We start from the raw sequence: 10,093 nt of genomic DNA, 5'->3' as shown, positions 1-10,093 counted from the left end.
TCTTAATTAGGCAGAGTTTTTAATTGCTTAGGAAATCCCAGCCTCCTTTAATCTTGGTAATGAAGGCTGGAGCTTTGTATCACCTGGTCTGAGGGGCTCAAAGGCTCCTTTTCTCCTTTCCCACCATCCTAACAAGTGATTTCCAAAGCAGGGCTGCAGCAATTGCCTGGGAAAAAAAAAATATCCTGGGAGATGGGAATGTGTTTGAATGTGAAAAATCAACCGTGCTGTGTTTATTCCTTGTTTTCCCCAGGCTGGGGAGGCAGAAACCCAGATCCCTCTCCTAGATGAGAAGTTAAAACCTGGCTCTGAATGGCCTGGATTTTCTGCTCCGAGGGAAAAGGATTGGCAATTCTGAAAGCATTCAGCCAGAGACAAAGCAAATAAGGGGTTATGTGTCATATGTGATATATCTAAAATATAAAATCATTATTGAGTATATATTGTGAAATTTAAATGCTATATGTCTATAGCCTAGATTTATTACATATACTGTGTATACATTATATATAAAGGTATATATACATTTATAAATAATGATAGAAAAAGATATATTTTATATATATAATAGTAGAGAATACACATTCTAGAATTATTCTATACAATGTAAATTCTAGAAATATTAAATACATTAAATATAAAATAAATTTTTAAAATTCTATATTAAAAATATATATATTATTTAATATATATTAAAATATTATATATTTTAAATTCTATAAAAATATAACTTTTAATATATAATGATAGAAAATACATGTTCTAGAATTATTCTATACCATGTAAATTCTAGAAATATTAAATACATGAAATATTTTAAATTCTATATAATAACAACCAGGAGCAACCTAGGCTAGTGGAAGGTGTCCCATGGCAGGAGGGTAAAAAACAGCAATTAATTGGATGGTGTTAATGAGCTGACCTCCAGCCTCACTGGGGTTTATTCCCTGGAGGAGCAACAGCTTTTCCCAGGGAAGCACCAGCAAGAGGCTGTGTGGACTAAAATACCTGCAAAAAAAGAAACTCAAAGTGTGTTTTTACATTAAAACACCAAGAGCTCATTGATCAATTTTATTGATTTTCATGGAAACTGCTTTTCTGCAGGTTCCTGACCCTCAGTTAACTCCTAATTCTCCACTTCCCTCACCTTGTTCAGGGCTTGGAGTGTGGGAGTACAGCCAAGGGGATCTGAGGTTATTTTGGGGTAGAGTATTAAATATTAAATATTAAATATTAAATATTAAATATTAAATATTAAATATTAAATCCCAGCCAGCAGTGCTAGGGGATTGATTTCAGGGTAGGAAACACAGATCTGTGCCTGGTTGTCTCCATCTCATTTCCATGGGGCCACAGGGTATCCCTGCAGCTCTGGGTGCCATCTCCCATATTTTGGGGCTTTGTTTTGTCCCCTTTTTGCCAAAGCTGCAGGCTCACAGGGAAATGGGAAAGGGCCAAGCTCTGTGTTGTAGCCAAGGGGAAGCCCCAGCAGTGCCCAAAGTCACCCCACTGCCCTCTTGGTTGTGCACACAGGCTGGGGTGTGTCATGGAAACTCTGAATATCCCTTAAAAAACCCCAAATCTACCCCTTATTCCACCTATGGAAAAAGTTATTCGTGCATTGGTGCTGCTGGGGCTTAGAAGAGGTGAAATGTGGAGAACACTGAAAGGGGGCCCAGAGCTGCCTGGATAAATGGTGTCAGTGCCTGCTTCACCTGTGACAGAGAGGAGGAGAGAGACTTTATTTAAATATATTTGTATGTATTACCAGAGGGGGACTTTATTTAAATAATATTGTATATATTGCCAGAGGAGCCTTGCCCACGGGCCCCCGGCTGCCCCACACCATTCCCCAGGATGCTGCAGCCTCAAGGGCAGTGAGGATGAGTTGTCCTGGGGTGGGACCTGCCCTGAGCCCCTCCCTGGAGCTCAAACCCACACCAGGGGCACCTGTGCCCTCCCCAAATTTTCCTTTTAGTTCCTCCCTTGCTGCTCAGGAAGCACAGAGCAAAGGAGGGGATGCTCCTTCCTCCACACCAGCACACCCTGCATCATCATCATCACAGAGGATTTTTGGAGCCTGGCTGCATTGGCATGAAAGCACTGAGGGTTTTAATGGGTGTTTTTCCCTTTTTTTCTGGCTGCACTGTCGGGGTAATGTGGCAATGGGGCTGTTTGTAGCTGTGCTGCTGCCTAACGAGATTATATTTGACATGGATAATTAATTAATGGATTATTAATGCTTCTGCTTGCCTTCCCTATCCCTGAGGGTTTGGGCTGTGCTGACATGTCCTTTCCAGGCTTTTCTCTGTGCTGCACTCGTGTTCTTGTCCCATAGCAAAGGTCATATTTGAGGGTGTAATTAAAACACTTTATAAATGGAGGCATGATTAACCTGTAACCATTGGCTGAATGGTGTTTGCTATTCATACAGAGCCAAAACCTCTCTTTTAAATCCCTATTAAAACATATTTTAATATAAAACACTTCCCCAAAAAATAGAAGAAAAGCTTTTTGGAACAGAATAAAACCCCTGTGACTCAATCCATGGGGAATTCCAGGTCAAAAGCTGCCTTGGAAGTGGAATTATGCCCATATTTCTTCCCCCTGTGAGGAGGTGGGTGCAGAGGTGGGTACCGAGGCTCTTTCTCACTGCTCAGCCTTTGCCTTTGGCTGGAGCTCGTTTGCTGGGAGGAATATTTCAGTGGAGCTTTGCACCACGTGTACCTTGGCTGGAAGGCTGCCTCCTTCCAGAGAAAGAAAAGCTTTCTGCCAGAAACCTTTTTTATTTTTTTTCTGGGAGAACAATAATAGAGATAAGAAATAAATATATAAATCCTCTGTGTGGGTGGTGACAAGGTGGCAAGAAACTTTATCCCAACCCCACCACTTCTCTGTGAAACTCTCCCCAGATAAATGGGCCTGGGAGATCACATTTCTTTCCAGATTATGATTTTAAATATTTTTATTTTTAAAACTTTTAATTAATTTATTATATTATATTTATTGTTATTTATATATGTTATTTTTGTTATTTTATTTATATTTAATTTTTTATTTTTTATCTATTTTATTTTAAAGTTTTTATTTATGTTGTTTTTATTTTATTTAAAAATTTTTATTTATTTTATTTGTAAGTCTTATTTTATTTATGTTTTTATTTTATTTTAAAGGTTTTATTTATATTGGTTTTATTTATTTTATTTTAAAATTTTTATTTATTTTATTTTTAAGTCTTATTTATTTTATTTAAGTTTTTATTTTATTTTTAAATTTTTATGTTGTTTTTGTTTATTTTATTTTAAAATTTTTATTTATTTTATTTTTAAGTTACTTATTTAAGTTTTTTTATTGTAAAGTTTTTATTTATGTTGTTTTTATTTATTTTATTGTAAATTTTTGATTTATTTTGTTTATTTTAAAGTTTTAATTTATTTTATTTTTTATTTATAATTTTACATTTTATTATAATTTTCTAATTAGTAATTTTATTTAAAGTACAAAAATGTGGCTGGTCTTGGCCAGATTCTCCCTTTTTGCATCAGACAGGGGCCCTGGCAAAGGGACCTTGGGCTCCACAGAGGTGAAAGGAACAGGGCTGCTCTGACCTCAGCCAGGGATTTTATTCCTGCTCCTCCTCTCGGGGGTGAGCAGCAATCCCTGGAAGCTGAACTTCACGTGTCTTTGTGTTTTTTATCCATCCAAAAGGGAAAATGTGCCGAGGAGCCAATGTTCCACTGGCACATGGGGCTGCAAGGGGAAACCTGCCACAGCCCCAGCCAAATCACTGCAGCTATCAGAGCCTTCAGGGCTGTGGTTTTCCCCCCAGAAATTCCCATTTTTTCCTGTTTTTCTGCCCAGCTGTGGCAGCTCTGCCAGCTGCACCCAAGTCCCAGAACCATCAGCTTTTCAAGGCCCAGCTCAGGAGTGTTTCCCTTTCATTTTGGTGAAAATTGAGGGTGTTTGGGGCTGGGGTGATATAATTTCTATTTACGGCAGCAGGGAAGAAGCATGTGCTGGCTTGGGGCCACCATAAATAGCTCTGGACATGAGAGCTCCTAAAATAATATTAATAATAATAATTTCCATGTTTTGCTTGCTGGGATGTCCCCCTCCGGCAGAACCCCCCGATGAAACCTCTGCAGAGGGAGCACATCTGGGTTTCATTTTTACAGCTGAAGAATAGTAATTAAGATGCTTTTGCAGAGCCAGGGCTTGAAAAACTAAAAATAAAAGCCATCTAGGCACAATACCAGACCTCCAAGCATCAGAAATTCCCGTTTTTCCCCCGTTTTCCCCCTCCCAGCTCCACTGGACCCTGGGCATGGCCAAGCCCCTGTTCTGGGGAGCAGGAATAAATCATGGGCTGAAAGGGGATGGTGCAGAGAAATGGGATTTTTGGCTAAAAACCCAGAAGAGCAATGGCAATGCTGACCTGTGCAGAGGGTGGCAGCAAGGGGAGGATTTCCAAAGCTCCAAAACCTACGGACATCGTGCAAAGAATCAGGCTTGGCTTTTTTTATTGCAGCAAAATGTGCATAAACCACCGAGCCCAGGCTTGGAATGACTTTCTCCTTCTATTTCTCACTTTTCTTACATGAATATTGCAGAGGAAGGGGAAAAAAAGCAGCTGCTTTCCAGCCCTCCACCACCTCAGGGTGCTTCTGGCCCCAAGCAAATGAAAAATTAATTTTCCCCAGCTCGAGCTAAAAGAGGAGATGGGGCTCAATGAAAGCACTCTCTGGCTGGTGGGGGTAATGCTGAAAAAATATCTGTGGGTTGAGGGGATGAGCAAGGCCCTGGGGACTGGGAAATGCTCAGAAGTTCGATTTAAGAGGTCAAAAAGGAAAAAAGAAAAAGAAGGATTTGGGGTTTACATGGCAGTAAGCTTAATTCTGACAGGAAGATGATAAAAAATTAATGAGGTGGTCAATGTGTGGAGAGGGAAAGGCTGATCTGGGGAGGATGCTGGGCAAGGGTAACGTAGTTTGTATCTAGTTTGTACTGAGCATCATCAGGGAGGAGACAAAGGGAAGGGCTAGGAATAGGTAGCAGGGATGGATGAATCCCAGCTGCCATCCCCAGAGCTGAAGGGATGCTGGTGGGACTTAGGTCCTAAAGAGAGGCTTTGACACCCTGCTGGATCCCATGGACAGGGCGCACATGTTTTGTCACATTCACATTTTCTGAAAAATCCTTTTGCCCAGGATTTTTCTCCTGGGAAGCTGAGAATCCTCAGAGAAAAAAGGAAAACTATTCTTATCTCATTTGCTTCTCCTGTGTTGTGATCATCTGGAATGGATTTGGAGATTGTTTATCCAACAGGTGGTTGTTTCATTGGATTCTGGTGTGAATTATTTGGACTTATTGGCCAATCAGCTTTGTTGGGACTCTGGAGAGAGTCACAAGTTTTCATTATTATCTTTTTAACCTTCTGTCTGTATCCTTTCTGTATTCTGTAGTATAATTTAGTATAGCATTCTTTAATATAATATAGTATCATAAAAGAATAAATTAGCCTTCTGAGAACTTGAAATCAGGTTCATCAGCCTTTCCTGCCACAAACACAATAACATTTCCCTTGGGTGCCACGGCCACCAGGGAGCTTTAAGGCTCTGTGCTTTTGGCAAGGAGGGTTCCATGGCTTCCCACCCATGGCAGCAGGAGCCCCTCACCCCAGTGACCACCTCAGTGCTGCTGACCTGGAGCTCAGCATCTGCTGCAGCTGTGCTTAGAAAAACAGAGATTTTGGGGATATTTTCTGTTTCCCCACGGTGGGGATGTGGCCACGCCGGCGCAGCTCTCCCTGCGGCGCGGTTCCTAGAAGGAGAGCAAGTTTTTCCCTGCTCTTTTCCAAGACTCTGCTGCTGACAGTAGGGGCTGGAAGCCATCCAAGGCTGTCGGTATAAATCTCACTGACCTTGTTTCACCATCCCTTAACTCGCAGCTCAGCCGGGACCGGCGTCGGCTTCCACTTTCTGGCTCATTTATCCCTTTTCCAGCTTTACAGTTTGGGTTCCTGAGCTTGTCTGCTCATCCCTGGGTGGGCAAGGCAGTGAGGGGGGACTCCCAGCCCCTAGAAAACCTCCCAGCAGGGCTGCCAAGGCCAACATCTGGCAGGAATTTGCAGATGCAGCTGTAGCTGAGGAGAAGCAATGCTCAGAGGTGCAGCGTGATGCAGTTTGGTGGGATGAGGGAAAGATGCTTCTGTTTGGATTGGGCTGAACACTGAGCTCTGATCCTAAAAAACACTGCCTAGGTGCCATCAGGAGATGAGCCTTGGTAAGATTTGAGCTCTGCTCCTGCCGTGATGTGCCTAAACAGGAGTTTGCTCCTCTCCAGAGGTTTCTTGCTGTCACCCTTGCTACCTCCTGCGGTAACACGGTGTCATCTTTGCTGTACCATTGCTTCCAGGGGTTTGGCTGCAGGGGAATGGCCTCCTGTCTCAGCTGTGGGATGCTGGGCTCACTGGGGAAGCAGGGAGGATGGCAGCCTTTGGAGATGTGGGATGCAGAGCAGCTGGCCATGGCGAGAGGGTTGGAAGGGATGGTTTCCCACCCTGGCTGGATCAGCTGCTTGGCACACCCAGCTCTCTCTTCTGGGTCGTGAAAAAAGGCAAGGGGAGCTTGGGTCCTCTCAGGAATCCACAGCACTCTGTGCTAAATCCATACAAACCCTTCATTTTCCAGCTCCAGTGAAGCCTCACCTTTAAAGGGTTGTGCTGATTCCAGTGGGTTTGGGGTGTCGTGGAAGAGCTTCGCCAGTGGCTGCCATTGTCACTTGGTTCTGTGACAGCATCCAGAATCTTTGGCATGCTGGCAGGAAGAGTTTGGTAACAGGATATACCAGGATCAGTGTTTTACCCAGGCCAAACTTGCACATATGCAGATTAACCAGGGGGAAAAACTTTCCAGGATAAGAAAAGCAAGACATGGCCAAAAAAAAAAAAAAAGGGAAAAGAAATGTTGGCTTGTGGAGGCTCCCTCCATCTTTGGAGGTCTTAAAGTAGGGATTAGGGAGAGATCTGCCAGGAATGATCGTGCCTCGGGGCAGCCGGAGACCAGATGATGTGTCTGTCTGTCAGCTCCCTCCCTGCCTGCCTCCAAAATCCGGGCTCCCTCTTCTCCTGCTCCTCTCCTGGGCCAGCACAACATCTCCGTGACTCCCCTTCGAGCTCTTGGACTCCTAAAATCCCCCCGAAAAGAGCTGAAATCCTGGAGAAGGGGCGCTTTCCGGGCCGGGGCTGCTGTGCAGAGGGAGGGGAGGATGCTCGGGGGTTTCTCGCTCCCCTCCTGCCCCGGCGCTGCGGCAGCCGCTGCTCCCGGCTCTGATCCCGGCGTGGCTGAGGGATGAGGTCATGCTCGCTCACCCACAGCCCGCCGAGCTCCATCCCTCCATCCCTCCCTCCCTCCGCAGGGCAGGGGGCGATTGGAGCCTGCTGGGGCTCCCGGTCCCCGCACGGCGCCTTGGGGATGCTTCCCTGAGCAAAAAATGCCTTGCTCCGAGCGTGGGTGCGAGTGGGAATCGGGAAAACAGAAACTTCCACAGTGAAGGGTTTGATCTGCAGCTTGGGAGAAGCTTGGATTGATGTAAAAATAAAACACACAGACATTAAGCAGAAAAATCATAAACTTGTGTTTCTGTAGTTGTAACTAAGAATATGCCTTAAGTGAGAAACTGCACTGATAAGAAGGTGAAGGGTTTATAATGTAGAAAACTGTATTGATAAGAAGGTGAAGGGTTTATAATGTACAAAACTGTATTGATAAGAAGGTGAAGGGTTGATAAGGTAGAAAGCTGTATTGATAAGATGGTGAAGGGTTTATAATGTAGGGGTGTGGTTTTATGGAATAAGCTGAGAGTTTAGAAGTTATAATAGAAGCATACATGTGCATGTGAGTTAGAAGCCCATTGGATAAAAATATCCGCAGTGCAGTAGAAGTTAGTAAAGGTGGTAGGTTAGAAAAGCAAAATGAACCTTGTGGAATCTGTCCATTGGGTTAGAAAGTTCTGTATTGCCTTGTAACAAAGAACTTGGGACTGCTTTGAGCTATGGCTGAGTGCTTGCTCCTCTAAAACCTCAGTAACTCTGAGACTGATGTTTATCTGAGCAATAAATCCTTCTGAGCCTGAAAACAGCCCCATCCTTTCATCTCCAGCAGTGACAATGATCATTGTGTTTCACCTGGGTGGGGATAAGCATCAGGTAGAATCCCTGGCTGTGCCCCTGCCCATCTTACCTGTGCCTGGGATGCTGGGCCATCCCTCCCTGGGCTTCTTCCTTCTTCCAGCTGCTTTTAAAACCTCAGACTAACCCAAACAGCTGCAAAACACTTTTCCTCCCTTCTTCTCTTTTAAATTTTCTTTTTTTTTGGTGATTTGACCACTTCTTACCAGAAATCAGCCCGTGGTGAGGAGGTGATTGTGCAACCTGAGTGCAGGGGCAGCTGTTTCAGAGCCTTTTGGATTAACAAACAGAAGGTTTGCATCTCTGGGAAGAGATATGTGGTGAGCTAGGGCTGGAAATACAGCCCTGTCTCCTCATTCTGATACACCCCCAGCTCCTGGCTCCCAAACCCATGATATTATGGGCAGAAAAGCCAATTTAGGTAATTGGTGGAGATTGCTACAATTTTATTAGCCCTAATGCCCTTCCCTCCAGGAGGTTTGCACGACTGAGCAAAGCAACCAGTGCCCATAAAAGCACAAAAATAGACACAAATAAGTGGGTTTGTTAGGGGTTTTTTTGGGTTTTGTTTTGTTTGATTTTTTTTTTCTTGTAAGAAATCCTTCCAGCCTTTTGTAAAAGTTTTTCCAGCCCTCAAAATCAAGATTAATTGTATTTGGGGGCCCATGGCTGCATCCACTGCTGGTGGAGGGGATTTGGAACATTTCACCTGGGCCCTGGCTCTGAGTGGTACCTGGTGGGACAGGCAGGGCTTGGACACTGCAGCACTCCAGGATGGCCAGAAATTGGCACTGCCAGATGGAAATCAGGCTTTGGGAATACTGGCTGGAGCCTCCTGCGGGAAAAGGAGCCTGATTTGGGGTTTTGGAAACAGCAGCTGCTGTCAGCTTTCTTCTCTGGGAGCTGGAAGGAAAACCTGCTCCTCCCCAGGCCTAGAGGTCACCTAAATAATGGGAAAGTGCCCAAACCCACGTCACTGGTGAATCTCCAGGCTGCAGAGGGAAGCCTTGAATCATAAAGGACTCCAGAGTGCATTATCCATGGAGGAAATGGGGGCACGAGATAAAATAGCACCCAAGGAGGGGAAAAACAGGAAAAGGAGCCATTTGGACTCCAAAATGGAAAGGAAAAGGTTAAGCCAAAAGTCAAGGAGAAGGGTGGGACAGAGTTAAAGGCTGGGAAAGGCAAAGCCAGGAGACAAAGAGGAGAATGGAGGGGCCAAAGCAGAAGGAAAGGACAAGGGGAACTTGCCTTGCTGCTCCTCTTTCCATCCTCTATGACAAGAACTGGGAAGAAAAAAGGCTGGAATAAACAATTTTTTCTGACTTAAATGATGGTATATTGATAGAGATAACACCAAAATCCACACTAATATTATTATATGAATATTTCAGGCAGGTAAGACCAACACTTAGTGTCACAGTGTGGGTGACAATGAACATCATCTCATCTGTGAGTCTGAGAGATCCCCTGGGAATTTGTCTTTTCACCAGGTCCAGCATGTCCCAGGTACCCAAATGTGTTTAATTATTACCTTTAGAAGGTAATAAATGAGGCAAGCTGTGCGTCAGGTCATTGCCATTGTCATTCAGCCAAGCTTTTGCTGCCAAAGCCAGAGATTTGGTAACATCAGGGGAGGCATAGAGGGACTGGATGAATTCACAGATCTTGTGGATGAAGAAATAATTTTTGCCTCTGAAAAACAGTAATTAAATGATGCTTTCCAGAGCTGTTCTTCACAAGTAAAGCATGCCCTTTATTGCATGTTTCCTCATAAATCTTTTCAGCCAAACTAAGGGCTCATTCCAGCTTTGATGCTCCAGCGGGTGCGTATCTTCCAAAATCATCCTAAATGCTCGGAGCACAAATTCTTTTTCTATCTCTTCTGCAAAGAATCTCTTGCAG

The sequence above is a fragment of the Melospiza georgiana genome, chromosome 8, assembly GCF_028018845.1.
Source record: "Melospiza georgiana isolate bMelGeo1 chromosome 8, bMelGeo1.pri, whole genome shotgun sequence".
NCBI classification, from domain to species: Eukaryota; Metazoa; Chordata; class Aves; order Passeriformes; family Passerellidae; genus Melospiza; species Melospiza georgiana.
Note: the sequence above shows the minus strand (reverse complement) of the source record.